The 22,503-nt window shown below is 41.2% G+C and overlaps 1 protein-coding gene across 3 annotated transcripts in view; it reads left to right on the top strand.

Annotated features, from left to right (window-relative positions):
* The window catches only part of SHROOM3 (shroom family member 3), a 314,183-nt gene that overhangs the window by 228,634 nt on the left and 63,046 nt on the right, over nucleotides 1-22,503 (top strand). The window contains exon 1 of one of the 3 annotated variants that reach the window (XM_081303767.1): nucleotides 6,318-6,610. The exons of the other annotated variants lie outside the window; for them this stretch is intronic. The gene's annotated coding sequence lies outside the window, so the exon portion shown is untranslated. Of the gene's footprint in view, nucleotides 1-6,317; nucleotides 6,611-22,503 lie in introns of those variants that run through there. 3 annotated transcript variants of the gene reach the window in all.

A 22,503-nucleotide genomic window follows, 5' to 3' on the forward strand; every position in this document is an offset into this window, starting at 1 on the left:
CCCAGGTGCACCACTCCAAACTCCCCAGACTCTTGCCTGGCTCAGGATCTGTCTACGCATTTTCTGTTCCAAATCCGAGTCTCTCTGGAGCTTCCATTCAGGAGTTACCCTAAGCTTCTAGTGTTCCTTCTGTGCCCTTGGACTCTCCTTGCCTGTCCGCTTTAGTCCTAGAAAGCTGTAATATATGTTGGGGAGGAAAGCTGGCTCTAACTAAACATTATTCTAAATCTTAAGTCTTGTGCCTGGACTCCTTTGTTCTATGAGTTCTGATGAGTCACGCCTTCCTGGTCAATGAATGATACAGCTGGGAGGAAAGACCAGGCCTACCAGGAATTCAACAGAGAGAATAAGGACAGTCAAAAACTCACACGTATCCTTCCCCCGAACACATATACTCAATGATTATTCAATATAATCTTTCATAATAACCTTCTGTGGGAGGTATAATTATTCTTAGTTTTACAGAACAAAAACTAAGGCTTAGTGAAATCAATTTACTTTGCCCTTAGCTGGCAAGTTGCTGAAACTAGTCCATGCTCCTAACTGTTCCACAATCTTCATAACACGGTTCTGAAATCATTCTTTTTTTTTTTTTTAAGAGAGAGTGATAGAGGGAGAGAGAGATAGAATTTTTTTTAATATTTATTTTTTAGTTCTCGGCGGACACAACATCGTCGTTTGTATGTGGTGGTGAGGATCGAACCCGGGCCGCACGCATGCCAGGCGAGCGCGCTACCACTTGAGCCACATCCCCAGCCCCCTGAAATCATTCTTTAAGGACCTGAGTTTCTCACTGAACCATGAGCTTCTTCAAGTTCATGCCATGACCTCATCCATCTTGATATCCCCAATACCTGTCACATAGCAGGTGCTCAGTGGATGGTAACTGAATTTAAGTGGATCAAGGAAACAGAAAGGAATACATAAAGGAGAAATAAAAGATGAGTGGGAAAATTCCCCTATCTTATTCTGAAACTTCCTGAATGATATTCTGACAAATAAAATGTAAGTGGCATTAGAAGTTTTATTCCTTTAGCCTAGCAGGGTGGCACATGCTTGTGATCCCAAGTCCAGAAGCAGAGGTAGGAGGATCACAAGTTTGAGGCCAGCCTCAGCAACTTAGCAAGACCCTGTCTCAAATTAAAAAATAAAAAGGGCTGGGGATGTGGTTCAGTGATTAAGTGCCTCTGGGTTCAATCCCCAGTACAAAAAAAAAGTTTTATTCCTTTTATTAATAAACACCTTAATAAAAGGTGTCATTTAAATCATATCTGTAACTAGACTGTCTTACACTATACAGTCAGATAAGTCTAGGCATAGAAATTAATTCTTTGTGTCCATTAAAGAATAGGGTGTAATGTGATTGGTGATAGCAATGACAAGTGAGAATCAGTTGCACACATGAGCTGTAGTCAGAATTGCTGACAGTTGTTATCAGTCAGTGCAGCCCTAGTTGGTTTTATTTCCTTTCTAGATATTGTTAACCAAGATGTTGGTGGTATAGAAATCTGAAAACAGCCTGTCACATGGTGCATGCCTATAATCCCACCTACTTGGGAGGCTGAACCAGGAAGATCAAAAGTGTGAGGCCAGAATGACCAACTTTGCAAAGACTCTGTCTCAAAATAAAATAAAAAGGGCTGGGGATGTAGCTCAGTGGAAGAGCACCTCTGGGCACAATCCCCAGTACAGTGAAATAAGTAAATAAATAAATCAGAAGATTTCCAAACTGTTGAATTCCACACCTTTCTAGTATGTCTTGGTCCGAAGGCTCTTGTTTTACCACATTACATAAACATCTCTAATAGGAAGTATCATTTTTTAGACTATGCATGCAGGTGAAGAGTGAAAGTCTCTGACTGTGACATGCCCAAGTCATCATCCAGGCAGGTTTGGTCTACAACATTTTTTTTCTTCATAATCATCTACGTGTATTTTATTTTTTAAAATTTCTTTATTTGGTGTAATAAAATATATAACACAATATAAGGAAAATGATACAGTCGATCTTCACCCCATCTCTCCCAAGTACCATATATTAACAGGCTGGTGTGTTCTTTGTGTTCATTTAATATACATTCAAGCACATACTCACAGGGGTTTGCTTTTTCTTACATTCTCTTTCCTGACCTCCTTCCTTGTCTTTTACCCTCCTGCTAAAACCCAGCATTCTTTTTCCTTTTCTTTTCTCCATTCCTCCTCCACCTCATTTTTCTCTGCCCTTCCTCCTCCTCCTCCTCCTCCTCCTCCTCCTTCTTCTTCTTCTTCTTCTCTCTCTCTCTCTCTCTCTCTCTCTCTCTCTCTCTCTCTCTCTCTCTCTTTTAGTTGTAGTTGGATATTTATTTTTATGTGGTGCTGAGGATCAAACTGTGCCTTGCATGTGCCAGATGAGTGCTCTACCACTGAGCCACAATCCTGGCCCTTCTTCTCTGTTTTTTAAGTTTCCACCTTTTCTCTTCCTTGCTGTGTTGGCCTTGGAGTACTCAGGCTCTCAGGAAACCAAGTTCATCTTCAAGATGTGACAGTTTCATCCAACTTTTGGAGATGAGCTTTATTCTTGGGTTGTTTTATGCCTCAGCACAAGAAAAGTGAGAAAGTAGCACACCCTTTGTGCTAAAATCTTCCTAAGATTTTTCTATAGGAAGCAAAGAAGTCACATTTCATGTTTTTTCTTGGCTGTGTGTTGTTTATGTTAACCATTACACATTACTTTAAAACTGATTTTCAGTATTCAACAAGTATTGTCATTATTTTTCTAAAATATCATCATTCAAAGAAGAGTATCAATGAACCAGGAAACTTATTGTATGGTTGCAACAAGAGAGAGATGCTGTTATTATTTTTTAATATTTACTTTTTAGTTGTAATTGGATACAGTATCTTTAATTAATTTATTTATTTTTATGTGGTACTGAGGATCAAACCCAGGGCCTCGCCCGTGCTAGGCGAGCACTCTACCGCTGAGCCACAACCCATCCCATAGATACTATTATTATTATGCAAAATCTCATGTTCCAAATAATTATATTTTTCACATAATAATTTTATCTACTTGGAAAAATAGAAAGCATGCCAAATCAGGGGCTGGGATTGTAACTCTGTGGTAGAGTGCTTGCCTAACAGATGTGAGACACTGGGATGGATCCTCAGCATCACATACAAATAAATAAAATAAAGGTATTGTGTCCATCTACAACTTAAATAAATATTTTAAAAAAGAATGCAGAATCAAATTGGTGGCTTATTTCTAAGTAAAACTTAGTTCAATATTTTAAGGTATAGGAGTAACGGTGACTATTTCTATCTGCAATTTGATATCGAAAAGTACACTATCTATTTTGAAACTACTTCCATATTATACAAAAGAAGTTAAATCATGTATATAGTTCTCTTTGTGGTCTCTTTAAACATACAATTAATTACATGTATTAGACTAATTAAAATGAAACAATTCAAGGAATAAGTGCTGAATCTACAATTGAGAGATATGTACCAGTAATACTAAATTTCTACAGTTTTTTTGTTTGAAAAAAATACTAATTCTCACATATTTCTTCTTACTAATAAGAACCTGATTACTGCTGTAGGAAAACAAGCTTATACATATGTATATAATATAAACCAGACCATTCTGAGTCCTACTAGATCCTCAAATAGTATGTTCTATTGGATGTAACTTTAAATATTTTTTAGAGGTTGTCATATTTATCTCATACTGCAGTTTGGGTTTTTGGTGGCAATGCTTAAGAAGAGAAAAACAATTTGTCCTGTGATTGCACAAAGAACCCCTACTGGGTACTATAAACCTATTTTTGACCCACAACCCTTCTCCCATAAGCACTTCAAGACCTCAGGGGACTCTGTGCCTATGGTACCACGGTGCCACAGTGATAGAGATTTTTTTTTTTCCATTGCTAGGGATCAAACCCAGGACCGCATGCATGTTAAACACATGCTCTACCACTGAGCTATATCCCCAGCTCTCTGAAGGGGATATATTCCAGTCTCTCTGTTTTTTTCACCTACTGCAGTATCAGAAAAGGCTTTGGGGAGAGGAGAAAGCAAAAGACATGCCTTTTTAAAAGTGTAAGTTTTAATGGTATGTGAATTATATCTCCATTAAGATTTAAAAACAAAACAAAATATGATTTTAAAGAAAGTATGCACATAGCAGTTTCCAGACTATCCATGTACACTCTTTTATCTAAGAGTAGATTGCATTGGGTTTTTTTCCTATTTGTTACTTTCTCACAAAATACTGTAATAGTTTTCAAAGCTTTATTTCTTCACTAGTTTTTGTTTTTTCATTAAAAAAATGCTTTGGATTCTAACTTGATGTGTCATTTCTGAAAGCAGTCTTAATATAGGAACTAAAGGACAGTGTGACTTTACAGAGAACATCATTAATAATGGTTTGGAGTTTACACATACACACACACACATACATGTATCTATACAGAATCACTTACTAGCTTTGCTTTGTGAAGGCAGGGACAGACCATATTGCAGAAGATCTAAAGCACCAGGTGAGGGCACTTGCCTCAGTTCATATGACATAATTCACTGACATAATTTTGTAGTACTGCTGAGATTTCTTCATTTCGTATCTCACCTTAGATCCCCTGAGACAGGTTGCTTTCCTTCCAACTAAAAATATGCCTCTAAATTGCAGATACAAATAAAAATATTTTTCCAGAACCTGTGTTCCAATGGAAGCCCAGATCTCTGGTCATAGGGATTAATTTCACTAGTACAATACAGTCTGTGTGGGATGTAAGATTTGGATCCAAAGTGTGTTTTTAATTACCAATTTCAAGTGATGGAGAGATATGTTCCACCCTAAGGAGATTTCACCTGATGCTGAGCACTTAGAAAATTAGATAAAGCAGCAGCAGGACAGGAGGGCTTATGGTTCTGCCTGCAGAGTTTCTGGCTATGTCCTCCAGCTAACACTTATTCCCCCAACATGGTGGCGCAACAGCAATGTACTTTATAACCTAGAAGGGTTCTTCTTCAAGGCCTAAGTTATAGACATCACCTGCCTGTGAATTCCCACAGGAGATTAGGACACAAGCAACATTTAGCCTTCCAGCTTCCGATGCCTAGCAACAGTGTGGTACCAGTTGACTGCATGACAGGTGCATATGCAGGTGTACCTACTTATAAAACCACACGTAAAGTAAAATACAATTGTAAGGTGGATAATACCTTTGGGGTGGAGGCCTGTCCAGGAAGATTTCATTAAAGAAGCCTATGGCTGCCAATGCTTCTAAATCCAGCCAGGATGTAATAAAGAGCCCAGCCAAGTAAAGGCAAATGGATCAGCTGTAATGAGTACTGTAACTCAGTAACTGAGGCCCCTAGCTCCTGCCTAGTTAGGAATTCTCTATGTCTGTGTGCATATTTATTGCCTGAGTACAGAGCCTGGAAATTTTAGAGGGATTCTGCTTGGGTGAGAATACCTAATTTCAAACCTTACTGTTTGTTATTTTAATTTCTAAAGATGGAAATGACATATGGAAACAATTAAAAGAAGTATTCTGGAGGGTACCTCCATTGAAAAGAGGTACCTTTTCAATGGGGGTACCTCCATTGAAAGAGGCAACATTTGAAGAAATATAAAGATAAAAATAACATAATTCTTTCCTTAAGAATATTAACTAAGCATCTGTGTCATAAATGCAAAACAAACTCAAACATAGTCTAAAACCTCAAAGTTTGCAAAGTTGAATCGAAAATCTCCAGAAAGATTAGTACAGGATCATACAAGCACCTCTCCCTTTATCTTTCGAGATGATGCTCCTGCAAACAAAGGGGGGCCGAGTAGCAAGAGACCTCAAACAGTTTATCCCATCAACAATCTGAATCTCTCTGGCTGACTTATACTGAAAAGAGGACATACTGAGAAAAGGGTAGTTATTTTCCTTGTAATGTGAGCTTTTTTTCGCCCCCAGCGGTGAACTTTTTACCTTGCTTCATTCATGCTTCATTTGGTCAATTACTAACTGTATAGCTCCTGTAAAGCGAGCGCGGGCTTCGTAAAGTTGATATTTTGCTTTTGCATTTCTGTCCATTTCAAAATGCGGGGGGTGAGGGTGGGGTGAAGACACCAGTGAGTGTGAACTGACAAGAGGGACCCAGTGTGCGCGTCTGTCCCCTTAATGAAGGGACCCGCAGACCGCGCGACTCTTCGTCCCAGAATCCGTTTTCAAACCTTAGGGAGCCTTCTTTGCCATTGAAATGCAAATCCCGTCCTGAGCGCCCCGGCCAATCCGGAGGCTTCCTGTGGGATTACCTGGTGGCGGGCGCCCGGCGAGTGCGGCCCCTTGGGTGGTGGGGCGGGCGCGGGGCTGTGCGCGGCCCCGGGGCGGAGGCGGGGTGGTGGAGCCCGCACCCTTGGCGCCCCCGCGCCAGGACCAGCCCCTCGCGCCGCGCGCCCGGGGTCAGCCGCTGCAGCCGGGGCGCGGTGGCGCGGGGCGCGGCCGGGCCGCCTATTGTTGAGCGCGGCCGAGCGCTCGGGCGATGCCCCTGCCGCCTCCGCGCAGCTCGGGCAAGGTTTGAACTTGGCGTCGGCGTAGCCCCGCGCAGCCGGGAGGCGGGGGCGGCGATGGTGAGTGCGGGGCGCGGGTCCGTTGCCCATCGCGGGCGTCGGGCGCGGCGGGGGACGCGAGAATCGCCGCTGCCTTAGAAGCGTGGAGGGCGGTGCCGGCCGGCGACTTTCTAAAGCGTGTCTATTTCAGTCTTTGCTGCGAGGCTGGGAAACCCTGGCTTGCGGGCGGTTTCCCAGAGCCGGCTTTCCGGCCAGCAGCTGGCCCGGTGCGGGCAGGTGGCGTGCTCAGGGTCCCCGGACGCTCCTAGGCCCTGGCTTTTTGATTAGCGAGGCAGAGGCTGCCACTCTTTAAGAGGAAAAGATTTGTTGATTATTGACAGCATGAAAACTTTTCAGGAGAAATGACCTGTGAAATGTTTTAATTTTGATAAATTGCTTCCCATGAGGGCTCCTATGGAGTTTAGAACGCCTTGCCTTTCTTAATTTTACTGGATTGTTTCTGTAGGAAAGGCCCCAATCGTGCTTTGAGGGGCGCCATCCCTCAAAATAATTGCTTTAAGATGTACAGCAAACGAAGGGGTGCTTCGTTTGCTGGGGTGCCATGGTTTGCGGGGGTGCCTTCGTTTGCTGTACATCTTAAAGAAATTATTTTAAAACGTATGTGCCACTGCCAGGTAGCAAGGCTGTCATTGCTTTACTCTGAATTGCCAGAGGGGTATAAAAATCCTTGCTGGGTTAGGGGTTGTAAAGTTTCAATACAAAGAGTATCATTTGGGTTAGGGTATATATTCCTCCCTTCCTCTGATGTATTTTGGCATTACATCCCACCCCCTTTTAGTTCTAGTGTTATTGTCGAGTGCTTGTGTGCAAGGGCTCTTTTTGACTGAGCAAATGGGCACCCACATGCATATAATCTCCACGGAGAGACTGCTGTGAGAGATCAGAGTGCAACAGGAAGTTCTAGCATGGAGGCTTCCAAAGAGAGTGCTTTGCACTTTCTATTTCTGATTACATACATTTTAAAGGCTGGTTAAACTACCAGTTCTAATTTAAAGCACCTTGGTCAGATATATGGCCAGTCTTCCCCCACATCGTTTCACCAGAAGTTAGTATAGATTTTAATTAATTTTGAGACTTTATCTTTTTAAAATTTTTTTTTTCTGATTCTAATAGTGTTACATGATGGTTGCAGAAAAGACAGAATATACAGATCAGAGAAAGATGTAAATTTAACAACGTGTATGTTCTACTAAGACTTTTTTCATAGAAACCTAATCATTTGAAACTGCAGCAGTAGATATTTTGTCATTGCTAACAAATCTGGTTTAGCAGCTAAAATTCAGAATTGACAAGTAAATAAATTGACTTTAGAAAAATGTTATAACCAACAGTAACTTCACAGATTGGAACTGAGTTTATTGTGGCAGTTTCTCTTGAATCAACTTTCCACATCTGCTCCTGGCAAATGGTTTCTGTTTGTACAGCCTGTTTTGTAAATACATCCCTCCACTGTTCAGGCAAAGTGCCAAACGCATACCCCTTTCCAGTGCTTATAGCTTGGCTCATAGAGTTAATATTTTTATTGGTTTCTACATCAGAACTTCCTCACCAAACGGTTGATAAAACCCTGGAGAAGGTTACCAAGGGATGTTGTGGAGAATTTACTTCCCTGGAGATTTTAAGAATAGGATAAACATCCATTTGCCTAGGATGGCTTCAGTGCAGTATTGCCCAAATAAAGGAAGACGAGGTCACTGCTCAGAACTTCAAGTTGAGGAATTCTCAACAAATTCTCATCCTTAGTGACCTGGGATGAAAGGAAATAACAATTGTCCAAAACACCTGAGCCCAGTGTGAGACGAAACCCTCTTTTGATTTATGTGTAACAAAGGTATCTTTTGGGTCAGAAAGATTTTAGATGATCCTAGGATTTACCAGTCTTTCTATTATGGGCAGACAATGGACAATGATTTAATTGCTTTCTAGGAAATTATAGGTTGAATACAGAATAAATTCTGTGAAGTAGAGGAATCGATTCATAAGAATTAAAATTTTTGCCTCAAAGGTGGGAAGTGTGTTTCTTTTGTTGTTGTTGCTGTTTTTATTTTTAATGATGCTGTCATGCTATGTTGCCCAGGCTGGTCTCAAACTCCTGAACTCAAGCGATCCTCCTGCTTCAGTCTCAGGTAGCTAGGACCACAGGCAGGAGCCACTGTGCTGGGCACACATTCTGCATTTTTAACTCAGTGTTATTTCTGATACTTTATCTTAGGTGTTAAATATATTTACATTTTTTTTTTAAAAATCACTGGTTATATATTTTTAATTGAAAGGAAAATTGTACATACTTAGGGGGATACCATGTGGTATTTTTATACATGTATCCACTATAATGTTCAGATAAGGGCACTTATATTCAAACAGTTATCATTTCTTTGTGATACATTTTCAAACCATCAACATTTTACTTTCTCCTCAAAATGTATTATTGTTTTCCATGTTCATGTAGAACTCATAAAGCATGTTGACCAAAACCAAGTATTCCTATAAATTCTGTTGGAGGATATTCCCCTGGGCTCCAGCAATGCTTTGTTCTTGCTAGTTACTTCCAGAAGGTCAGGATTTCATGGATTGCTGCTTCCTCTGCCCTCCTGTTTGACAGAAGTATCCTGTAATTCTAACCACTGTGTGACCTCAATTGCAGTGATACCTTCCTCCCTTTCCATAGTATCACTTGAACAGGAGCTGCCACCCCTGTTTCCTTCTATAAGATCACAAAAAGGGGTTTACTTTCTAGGAAAGGTCATATCAAAAAGAAAAGTGGGAGGTCAATTTTTTGGTGGGCAATTTTTCACCTTGTTTGAAGGAGCAGTGCCTCCACTTCACACCCTGCAGCTTGTCCCAGTTTTCCATACAGGCCCCAAATCAGCACACTCATGCTGTCCTAACACCCAAAGGAATAGGGGTAGGAACAATGGTCATTCATTTATTTAGTAAACATTTACTATGTGGGAGGCATCCCAAGAACTGCTGATGGGTTGGTTCCTTGCCCTGAGAGAATTTGTTATATAAGAAGAAAAACAACATGTATTAATAAGTTAGTGCCATTCTCAGGGAGTAGAATACAAAGGAAAAGAATGTAAGTTTGTTGTAAAGTTAAACACATACCAACCTATGACCAACATTTCCATGCCTAGCTATTTACCCAAGATAGATGAAAACAAGTTTCCACCAAAAGACTTGTACAGAATGTTTGTGGCAACTGTATTCAGGATTGCCAACAACAGGAAATAACACATCTATCAGCAAAGAAAGTGGATAAATTGTGGTATATCCGTACAGTGGAATACTGTTCAACAGTCAACAGGAGTGATCTCAATATTCAGAATACCTGAGTGAATCTCAAAAGCATTTTGTTAACCAAAAGAAGTCAGACACAAAAGAATGCACAAGCCTTAATATTTATGAAGTGCTGTAATAAGGAAAACTAATACATGCCAGTAGAAGTCAGTGGTTACCGCTGAGGAGTGGCATGTTTGACTAGAAAGAATTAAGAAGGGATTTTCTGGAGTGATGGAAATGTTTTATGTCTTGTTTTCAGGGATGGTTATATAAGTATATAAATTATCAAACCCCATTGAACTGAACATGGAAGACCTATGTGTTTTATTGCATGCAAAGCATTAACTCAATTAGAAGAGGAATTTGGGTTCTAGCATTACACAAGGTATACCATCTCTGCCTCTAGGCATATCTTTATTACCTTGGGCAAGTTATGAAATGCCTCTGAGCCTCAAAACACTAGACAGTAGTAGCACATCTACATAGGGTTTTTGTGAGGATTGAGTTAATAATGACTAAAAATATTTAGCTTGGTATGAGTTCAGTAAATTTCATCTATAAATCCATGTACTATGCTAAATATATGATTTTTATGTTGGTAATAACAACATTCATACTTTTTGAAAGTCATCTCATTTACTTAAATTTATCAAGGATTTTGTAGCATATTATCCATGGTATTACGTGTAACTTCACTTCAATAGGTTTTTTTTTTTTTTATAGCCTTTAGGGAATTTAAATATAAAGTTCTTGCATATCTGGTCAAAATACCACTAGGGCTTTACCTTTAGAGGTAAACCCCAGGGCTGGGATGTGGCTTGCATGAGGTCCTGGATTTCATCCCTAGAACCACACACACACAGGGGTAAATCCCAAAGAAAGGAAGCACCCACTATATGAACCCTTCATTTTTCAGTACTGATTTAATGTTAGCATTTGAAGCTGAACTCCCAGGCTAAGCTCACAGCATCTTTTGGGAATTTCGCAGAAATATTTACATATTATATTCACTTTCTAAAGATACTGTAGTGGCACCCCCTTGTTTCCTACTATCTTCGGTGCCTTGCCTGGTCTGTCCCTACAGCAACATAGGTGGAAAAAAAATTCTTATCTCAAATTAATCTTTTTTTTTTAAAGGAACTAATTGTATAAGTTGAAAATTGTATAAATTTTGCATATTGACTGTATAAATTTCAGCAAAATACTTTGGATACAATGGTAAATATGACAATGGTTTTCTTAATCTATTAAATTTCAGTTGTCTTATTGAAATTCAACAAAGTATTTGGGAAGGTGTTATATACTTTGCCAACTCAAAGAGGCATTTTTTACTGAAAACTTATTAGCATCTGCTAATTCAATGATACATAATAAGGTATTGCACTTGAGGGTTCGTGAATATTCTCACTTGGAGTGGGACAGTGCACACCTCTACTGGAACATTTTAGAGAGCAGAGAGCTCTGTGTGTGTCGAGTCTTCTTTTCTTGTGTGTTTTGTTTCTAAAGTCTCAGATTGACCAAAGTGGAGGTTTCAAATCCTGGTTATTTCTCAGTGGTGCTATTTTCTTAAATGTTGAAGTTTCTTACTGAGATTTTCTCCTATTACTCTCTACTACAAATAACAACAAAGTATCTTGTATATACAGGCAGTTGAGTGTAGCAGAAATGTCATAGACTGTGGAAACAGAATGACCTCTTTTTCCATCTGGGATCCACTCCCTGCTAGTGATGTGGGAAGTCCATTAAGCCTCCATTTCTGCATCTACAAAATGGTGATAATGATACATTGATAGAGGCATTAATGCTTACCACATAAAGACTGTTGCAGGGACTAAATGACAAAATGCATGTGAAAATCACTAGCTGGACACCTGATGGATGTTCATTCCTATAATTTATCAAGTACTTACTGAGAAGAGTTAAGCCTGGTCTGAAACTACTCTTCCATTGACTGATTTAATGTGAGGTAACTATTATTTCCTTTTAAAGGTGAGAAAGCCGAAACACAGAAGAGATTAAATAACTTCCTGAGGACATAAAGGTGTCAGAGTAGAACCCAAATGCCATCCTGCCACATAATTGAGGAAGTTCATGATAGATATTATTACTTTTCCCTTTTAGGTGAAATTATTATAATCATCATCATTATTATTTTGTACCAGGGCTTGAATCCAGGGCCTTATGCATACTAAACAAGTGCCCTACCACTGATCCACACTTCCAGTCCTTTTTAATTTTTTGTTTTGAGACAGTGTCTCACGTAGTTGCCCAGGCTGGTCTCGAACTTGCCATCAGACTTCTGCCTTAGCATTACACGCGCGTGCCACCATGTCTGGCTTATTTTTTAAAAAATTTATTTTAATTAGGTATATATGACAGCAGTATGCATTTTGATTCACTGTACACAGCTGCAGCACAACTTTTACATTTCTATGTTTGTACACAATGTAGTGTTGCACCATCTATGCAGTTATACATGTATCTAGGGTAATGATGTCCATCTCATTCCACCATCTTTCCTACCCCCATGCTCCCTCCCAACCCTTCCCTCCCCTTTGCCCCATTCAAGTTCCTCCATTTTCCCCATGTTCCCCCCATTATGGATCAGCATCCACTTATCAGAGAGAACATTTGGTCTTTGATTTTTGGGGATCCATTTACCTGCAGTGCCATAATTTTATTCTCTTTTAATGCTCAGTAATATCCCATTGTGTATATGTACCATAGTTTCTTTATCCATTCATCTATTGCAGGGCATCTAGGTTGCTTCCACAGTTTAGCCATATTGTGAATTGAGCTGCTGTAAACATTGATGTGACTGGGTTACTATAGTATGCTGATTTTAAAGACTTTGGGTATAGACCAAGGAGTGGGATAGCTGGGTCAAATGGTGGTTTCATTCCCAGTTTTCTAAGAAAACTCCATACTGCTTTCCAGATTGGTTGCACCAATTTGCAGTTCCACCAGCAATGAATGAGTGTGCCTTCCTGGCTTATTTTTGAGATTTAATTATTGTAGGGACAGAGTATACCAATCCATAGGCTCACCATATGGATTACATGTAAATGAACACTAATTGAGGGTGTATTGGTTGACTCCCTGTGTTCTTAAATGGTTCATGGGTCTTCCATCTTGTTGTTGGGGTAGGGGTGAGGTGGTGTTGGAGAGGTGCCAGTGAATGTGTCAGGTTCTTTCACTGATCCCTCAAAAGTTCACCTGTTATTGTCCTTCATGCTTTACTTCAGTGACTCCAGTTAAGTAGTAAGTCCAATAATTTATTTTATTTTATTTTTTATTTTTTTTTTTGAGTTATTTTTTTTTCTTCTTTTTAATACTGGAGATTGAATCCATGGGTATTTAACCACTGAGTCACATCTCTAGCCCTTTACATTTTTTATTTTGAGACAGGATCTCATTAAGTTGCTTAGGGTCTCACTAAATTGCTGAGGCTGGCATTGAACTTGCAGTTCTCCCACTTAATTATTTATTTATTTATTTATTTATTTTTTTTTTTATTGGTTGTTCACAACATTACAAAGCTCTTGACATAACATACTTCATACAAAGTCCAATAATTTATGAACCAAAAGGTGGAAAACCAAGGCCACCTATTAGGACTTGTGAAGTCTATGTAAAGATTTTGACATAGATGGGAGCTGGGGTTGTAGCTCAGTGGTAGAGCACTTGCCTAGCATGCATGAGGCACTGGGTTTGATCATGAGTATCACATAAAAATAAATAAAGTTATTGTGTCCATCTACAACTAAAAAAGAAAAAATTGACATAGATGCAAGATTTTCTTGGTCTCCAGAAACAAAGCAAAGTGAGAAATGTGCTCCAGAGCACTGTTACAGTAAGAGGATACTAATCCAGCATATTTTGTATTTTTTATTTCCATTGGCATTTCCTCAACTCCCAGATTCTTGAGAACCTTAAACTAAAACTTAAAAAAAAAAAATCCCAGGATCCCAGGTGGTAAGTTGAAACACTACTAATTTAATGAAGACTTTAAAAATCACATTGGCCAATTTATTAAAATGATATATAGATGCCAAAAAAGAAGAGATAGTTAAATTAAATACTATATGTATAATATTATTTGTTTAGATATTAGCCTTTCATTTAAATCTCCCTCTTTACCCAAGTCCTGATTGTCGTGCAATATACTCTGGATTATTCGTCTCCATATCCATGCCTCTCCTTCATTGTGCGGGGTAGGTAGACAGCTGAAATCTCAGGACTACTTCCCCAAGCACCCAAGAGGTCTGTTTGCATACTGCCTGAGAAGCCCCCAGTGTGCAGAGTAGGTAGCTCTGGGGAGGCTGGGCTGAAGCCAGGGAGTGCAGGGAGGGGCCCTTTGCAAAATGTTGCCTGCTGCTGTGTCTGCGGGAATGCCACTGTGTACCAGTCCATCCGATCGAGCCATATTACCTCAGGCCAGAATACTAGCAGATGAAACTCAGGGCTGCACTTGTTGAAGGGGAATAAAGAAATCTGGGAGATCTTATAAGAATAGCTTTCTGGTTGTTCCTAACACCCAGGAGGCCTTGTGCCAGGCCACTTAGCGGTGCACAAGCTCCACTTTAGCGGAGTCTGACTCACAATAGATGGGCTTGGCTAAGTAAGGAGAATTGCAGGACTGTCACTTGAAGCCCCTCTCAGCCCCTTCCCCAGCCTTTCCCTCTAACATTAAGCCCTTTGTGTCGGTTCCCATGGTTACCTCTTCACCCCCCAGCAGCTGGAATGCATAGGGAGAGGAGACTGTCCTCCCTACTGAGCCAGGTCTGACAGGCCGAGGCCATTGATCCACAGCTGGATTCGTGAAATGGGGTCACAGTCCAGTACCTCCTCTTTGTCCTGGGTTTTGTACCTTTCCCAGGCTTGATGGGTCAGGGTTGCTGTGAGAGGGGACCTATGGGCTGATGGATAGTTCACAGGGCATTTCCTGCCCTAGGCTGGTCTGGCCTGGCTGTCCTATGACCTACCCAATTTCTGACAGAGCTGTCTCTTATGTGTTAATGCCCAGCGAAGGGGCAGGCGCCTCTCTGTTTAGGCAGACAAATGGTCACTCACTTCCATACCTGCTTTCTCTTTGACTTTGTTTTCATACCCCTCTGTTGATGAGTTCGATGACATTAACAAGCCAGGCTCCCATCTTGAAGGAGCTGGTAACAAAGGCAGGTTTTCACATCCAGCCTGGGATACCAGGCAGGAACTGGAGCCAGGGAGAGCGTGGGGCCTCAAGGTTCCAAATGAGGACACAGCTGGCCAAGAGTTTGTCTTGGAGCTGTTAGCTCCCTTCTCATTTGTAGTCCAGTTGACCCCAGAATAGAGACAGAACTTATAACCACAGGAGGAAATTAAGCAGCCGTACTGTTGAGGGAAGGGTGGTGGTCACCAGTACAAACCACTAAAAAATCATCATTCAGAGGAATATAGTTCCAGAAGAATCACTCTTCTAATATACCCTGCTGGAATAAGGCAACTTTATTTTCTAGAAATCTTTCAGCTCTACAGATGTCTGCCAAGCCCTTAGGTGATGCAACTGTGGTAGAAGGTAGTTAAGAGTACCCTTGGAGCCATGTCTTTGCCATTTTGTGATCTTGAACAACCCATGCTTCAGTTTCCTGTAAGACTGGTATGAAGATTAAATTTGTAAATACTTTGTAAATGACAAAGCTCAACACAGGTACCAACTAATATTTTTTAGATGGTGTTTTGAGAATGCCATGCCAAAGACACAGATTCCTTCCTGCCTTCCTTTCTCTTTACAGTGCTGGGGATCAAACCCAGGGCCTCACGCTTGCTAGGTAAGCTCTCTACCATTGAGCTACATCACCAGACAAGACATGGGTTTCATCTGGCCTGATTTGTCTTGTATATGCTAAGTATTCTTTATTTAAGAGCTTGGGTCCAGAGGTGTTTCAGGATTTGGCATTTTTTAGATTTTGAAAAATTCACACAGACTTTCCCAGTTGAACATCTCTTATTCAGAAATCTGAAATGCTGCAAAATCTCAAACCTTTTGTGTCTTGTCAGTGTTCAAAAAGTCTTACATTTTGAAAAACATCAGATTTCAGCTTAGGACGCTCAATCTACATACATCAGTGGGTCCAGTAAATTGCAGGCAACTACTTTTCCACATACTGACTGCATTTTGATATCTCACCTTCCATATAAATGATGGTTCCACAGAATTAAGGCAACAGCTGAGAGAAAGCTTGGGAGATGGAGAATCTGCTTCGGGTGATAGCAAAGTTTGGATACATTTAGATTTGAGATTTGGAGACATTTGAATAGCATGGAATGTCTATTATCTACTCTTAAAAGCAGAACGAATCTTGGATATTGTGGACACAAATACAGTTGGCACAGGCTTTAAAAAAATGCATGTGAGCCCCTTTCTAAGAGCCGGTAATCCTCTTGGGCAAAGTAAGGATTAGGCTTCCCTCACAAACAAGGCGGCGGGTTCATTTTTGCTTAGATTCCTCAACTGATGCCAAATTTAGCAAGGAACCTATTTTCTCCCAATGAATGACAACCATCGTTTACATTTTTAATGTCCACCCCTCCTCTCTGGGCAGGTCTAGGGCTGGAGCAACTTATTGCAAGTAGATGGGAGAGAGAAAGCCTGGCTCCTGTGGACCACATTGGGCTCCCAGGGACCTTCGAGAGCCTGAGTCCCTCCATGTTGCCCACTTGCTTGAGAGGAGGTGTCTCACCCGCAGCCTGAGGTGGGAAGTGCTCGAGCTGAGAAAAAAAAAAAAGGGGGTGTGTGTATGTGTGTGTGTGTGTGTGTGTGTGTGTGTGTGTCCCAACTTTGTTTAAAAACAGCCATGAAGATACCCTAACCCTAACCCTAATACACTGACATGCATCCCAGCCTCATGCCTGAGACCCCTTCTGGTGAGCAGCAGCCTCTAGCCTGACTCCTCCAGGTTCATTCTGTCATCCATGACCTCGAGGAACTGTTTCTCAGTAGTCATTATGTCTTCTCTAAGGGGTCCAGATAATGCCTCAAATTTCCTGTTATTTTCTGCCAAACAAAAATCAAAAAACCTTCCACTTTGCTTTGGACATTTGTAGTTGCCCTTTTTAAGGAATTGAAGAACTCATCATTGTACCACCATCTTGTCACACTCCCATAGTGACTTTCCACATTCGTCTCTCTGTGTAAACCATGCTGATTGAATGTGGAGTAGTTTCCATCCTGTAGTGGTCAGCATGTCATAAGGCCAATACTGCTTTGTCCCCATTATTATTATTATTTTTTTAGTTGTAGATGGACACAATACTTTTTATTTTATTTATTTATTTTTGTGTGGCGCTGGGGATCGAATCTAGTGCCTCACACATGCTAGGCAAGTGCTTTGCCACTGAGCCACAGCCTCAGCCCAGCTCAGTAGTGAGGTTCTAAGGCTCAGAGTACAGAATCTGGCAGGACTCAGATTGGAACCCAGGTTATCTGATTCCAAATCCTTGTGTGTGTCTCCAACAAGACTGCAGGCCAACAGCTGTCCTTTATTCCACAGAGAGTGCAGCCTGGAGCCTGCATGTGGAAATGCTCATCACATGTTGATGGGGGTCCTCAGAGATTGTTTTCTTGCTTAGGGTTTGTCATTTATGCCCCTCTCCCACCTTCATTCATAGACCATTCAGTACAAGGGACTCTCAAGCCCTCTATATCAACCTCTTCATTTTGCACATGAGAAAATAGCCCAGAACATTTGAGGGACTTGCCCATAGTGATAGGGAGGGCCTGGTGCAGACTTCTTGGCTTTGCTCCAGCACTATTTCTTTTTGTAATAGTGCACATATGAATGGCCGCTTTGGGTGTCTGTTTAACCACACTCTTTTTCCTAATGTTTTTTGGATTAAAAGAAGGATTACCAGATCTTTTTTTCCTGTCGTTTTTTTCTACCATGTTGCTATTTGTTCTGTCTTCTCTTTTCTCACCACCAGTAGAAGTTTCCAGAAGCTCTTTCCTAGAGCTCACTGATACGACCGCACCATGAAGCGTGTTAGGAGAGGCATATCAGAGGTGTTGGGACATGTCCTATTTGGCCTGCACCTTACCGTCCCATAAGAGTCCTGTGATACAGCCCTTGTGGTCAGGGTATTTGGTGGGTTGTATTTTCTACACCCATCCTCACCTGCCCTGGCAAACCAACAGCACACTGGTGTGGTCCAGGCAGCATATCAGCAATAGGACTCGGCTCTGGGAAGACAGCCGTCCTCATTCCAAAGGCACAGGAGAGACCATTGTAGGGAGCCCAGTAGGAAGCTGTCCTAATATCCACTGAGCATATTTTTATTCAACAAATATTTATTGGGCATCATCTCTGGGAAGATAACTAAACCAGGCCAAGGAAGAAAAGAAAACTCTAAATAAGATTAAGACTACTGCATAGTGGTTAAGAGCATAGGCTTTGCCATCAGCCACATCCAGATTCAAATTCTCCAGCAGAACTTCCTCTGCTTCTCTGACTCTCCTTATCTGTCAAGTAAGGAGGTCAAAGCATAAAGGGACCTGCCTTGGAGATTAATTGTAAAGACTGTAAGAATCTGAGTAGGTAAGAGTTTAGCACACAGCCTGCCTGAGTGCATTCCATAAGCTAATTGCAACTTGTGGGACTGCCACTTTGATACCTGTCCTCAATGAGGCAAATGACTGGGGAAGCAAGCATATATACAATATATACAGACAACATACGGGGAATGAAGGGAGTGGGTGTGCAGAGTGTGGACTGCACTGTCCTGGTCTTGTGGACTCTCTTTCCCCAGCACTTATGGTTTGTAGGTTTTGGATTTGTTTAGTTATTTTGCCTGTCTGTCCTTTAATTTATACCTTCACAGGAGGAGGGATTGCATCTATTTTGGCACCACTCAAAGTCTAGCGTCTAATTTGATGTGTGTTCCAAGGTTGGTGCTTAGTGACCGTTGACTGAGTAGATGATTGGGCTTGGTACAGAAGTGCCCGGCTCAGGCTCTCAGTGTGACACCTCTCCTTCAGCATGCGCTGCATCATTTCAGCAGTGTGACCAGTGTGAGGAAGTTCTAAGGGCAGGGATGCAGTCTGAGTGTCCAGTAGGCATAAAGGAGACTTTCACATTCTGTCCTCATTTCTGTAGATCCAGGGGTGGTTGGGCTTGGAAAGAGGAGTCCCATCTGAATTTCAGTAACTCTCTACTTCTTCTGAAGCTTTCCCTTTAAAAATAGTTTGTGATATTAAACGCTTGCCACCCTTGTCAAAAGACTCTTAGGGTTGTAGGTTCAAAGGCAGTATAAAATAGAGCACACAGAAATTGGAGTTAAGGACCCTGCTTTGCCAGTTGTATGATTTACAAATCCTGATTTCAAGCAAATAACTGTCTATGAAACTGTGTCTGTGTCTGTCAATTGAGAGTCTATAATACCTGCTCTATGTGACCTTTAGGATTATTGAGGGCCAAATGGAATAATGTATGGTAAAATGCTTTACAAGCTATAATGCCTGATATTAAAGTGAGGAATTGTGATTCACTGGGGAGATTTGCTGTCTGGGAAAACTGCATGTTACCATTGGCTAATGGAGAGCCAGGGTAGGAGAAGGCGGCCGGGGTCATCCTCTCCCTGTAGTCACCCTGGTTTCCCAGAAACCCTGCTTCCTCCTCCACTAAGTATTTTCTGTGGTTGCTGGAGCTTCCCAAGTAAACTCTTCTACCAGTGTGAGGTCTTCTTACTACCTGGGTTTGCTCTCAGGATAGGTGCACCCACCTTCATCTCCTAGAGAAGATTTTCCTTTAAAAATATGGAGAAAACTGGGAACAGTGGTACATGCCTATAATCCCAGAAACTCAGGAGGCTGAGGCAGGAGGATCTCAAGTTTGAGGCCTGCCTTAGCAATTTAGTGAGACCGTCAGCAACTTTGTGAACCCTGTCTCAAAAAAAAAAAAAAAAAATTAAAAGGGTTGGGGATGTGGCTCAATGATAAAGTGCCTCTGGATTCAATCCCCAGTACAAAAATAAAATAAAATATGGAGAAAATTACACTGGGCATGGTGGCACAAGCCTGGAATCCCAGTGACTCTGGAGGCTGAGACAGGGGGATCACAAGTTCAAGGCCAGCCTGGGCAACTTAGAAAGACCCTGTGCCAAAATCAACAAATGAAGAATACATAAATATAAGTCAGTGGTAAAGTACCCTGGGTTCAATACGCAGTACAAAGGAAGGAAGGAAGGAAGGAAGGGAGGGAGGGAGGGAGAAATTTGACTCTTAGACTCATTCTAGTCAGAAAAAATTAAGCTAATGTTGTGTTTTCTGATAATTAAAATAACATATGTTAATTATAAATAAGTTGGAAGATCTAGAAAAAGTGAAGAAAAACATCACTTAATCCTATCACCTAGCTGAGTATATTTGGTATATTTGCTGGTGTTGGTTTCATGCACATCTTTTTGTCTTATGAATAGCAAAAGGGTGATGTGCAGCAAATAACAGGTATATGTAGTTGGCATGTGGCTAATGTCTAAGAGAAAAGTATTCAAAGCCCAGTGATCTTAATAGAATCTAAGGAGATGTGCAGTAGAGAGGACATGACCTTCAGCCATCCATCTTCCTCGGACTTTTTACTTTTGCTTTTTGTTTTACTCTGTAAAATGGAGCTCATCACTACCTCACATGGTAAGATCAGCTCTGCTACTATTTTTAAAACATAGTATCTGGTACATACCATGCACTATAATTTGTATCTAGAACATTCTCTATTGGTCCATATGTTAAATCTTAGTCCCCAGTTTATCCCTACTGAGAGATGGTGACATTTTAAGAGATGGAGCCTAGTGAGAAGTCTTCAGTGCATGGGGACTTGGCTTTGAAGAGGATAGTGGGTCCCTGGCCCTTTCTTCTTTGTCTCTTTTGCTTCTTGGCCGTAAGGTTAGTGGTTTTATTCTGCCACAGGCTCCTGCCACAATAGTCCCAAAGCGATAGGGCCAATCAACCATGGACTGAAATGTCTAAAACACACGTACCCAGTAAACATGAGCTTCTGTTCAGTGAATGAGAAGTTAACGTGGGCTGGTGGTGGTATTCAGTGGTTAGTACACTTGTGTAGCATGCACAGGCCCTTTGATCCCGAAACAAGTTAACATTTATTGTCCTTCTAAGAACCAGACAGTATTCTAAGTTCTTTACACATATGAATTCATTCAAAAGTATACTTTGATGAGGATGCTATTGTTATCCTTATTTTGTAGGGGAGGAAACAGGCACAAGGTTAAGTGATCTGCCTAAGATTAGACACCTGCAAGGTAGTAGAGCCAGAATAGGAGCCCGAGCAGCTGGCTGAAGAATCCATGTCATCCATATACATTTCATTATCGTGTATTTCAAGCTCTAGGGGCTACAAACCCTAGCAAACGTGTCATGAGTTGATAAGCTCTTGAGTGGGGGCCCTTGATTTTCTAATCCGTTTGCCCTGGAATAGCTATATCGAAGCACTCAGTGGCTGGAGGGATTGAAGTCAAAAGTAAACCTGACGCAGATGAATATTTGATGGGTAAGTTAAAAAATTGGGCTAGTCATTCGGCTTTTTTCCCTATCCACCTTTTCCTGTTTTTATGCAAGGTTGACATGGAGGTCATTGGCTGAGATTTAGAGATAGCTAAGCTTATGGTTTCAGAATCAGAAACAGGCTGAGTGCCAAGTGGTATAAATGGTACGCACGGATCCATTTGAGAAGTTTCAGGGGAAATCAAGTGAGAAGCAGCAGCCAGGGAAGGTGCAAGTGGACACAGTTCTGAGACATAAAAGCACATCTGTGCATGGCTGAAGGACTCTGTTTGGCCCTCTTGTGATGAATCAGGCCTGAGGTGGGTAAGCAAAAAAGACAGAAGAGGTCTTCAAATACAAGTGACCTTTCTATGATTAAAACACTAGGTAGAAGACAGGCCCGAGGGCCTGCAGAATGAGCTTCCTTGATTGTAAGGAATGATTAGAAAAGCAAAAAAGGAGAGTAATGAAGGGACAATGAACCAGAAGGTTAAGTCTCAAATATATAGCTAGCAAAAGGTCAGTAAAGAGAACAAGGGGGCCTTTAGAGAAAGGGCAATTCATGAGAATGTTTGTGAGACCTGTGCTAAAATGGTCAGTCATTCGAAAATGAAGAGCAGCTATGTTTGCCTGAGAACAGAAATCTGTACCCAAGGGTATTGCTTCTTAAAATCTTCCTCCAGACACCGAATAAGTCTAGCACCCAGATCTTGTCCATCTTCCGGAACTTCTAGGGGAAAAGTACAGGGGAACCTATGGCAGTGACTTGCTGCCCAAGGGAAAGCGGGTGGATGATAGAATGGAGAGACAATAATAAGGGCAGCTTTGGGCATGAAGGAGATGGAGCAGAATAAAAAGAAAACTAGACACATGGAAAACCAAGAATCTGGTTTTTAATAAGGCAAATTGTCATGAGAACAAGTCTACACATAGACCCAGCCTAAATCCAAAGGAATTTCTCCAAAGGGCTCTGAGGACAAATTAGCCCTGCGTAAAGGTACACTGCCTGCTTAATCACAAAAAGCCATCCAATTCTTCCAAACATAAATAAGGCAACAAAACTTTGGTGAGCCTTGCCAGC

This window comes from Spermophilus citellus (genome assembly GCF_964194105.1).
Source record: "Spermophilus citellus genome assembly, chromosome: 8".
Taxonomy (NCBI): domain Eukaryota; kingdom Metazoa; phylum Chordata; class Mammalia; order Rodentia; family Sciuridae; genus Spermophilus; species Spermophilus citellus.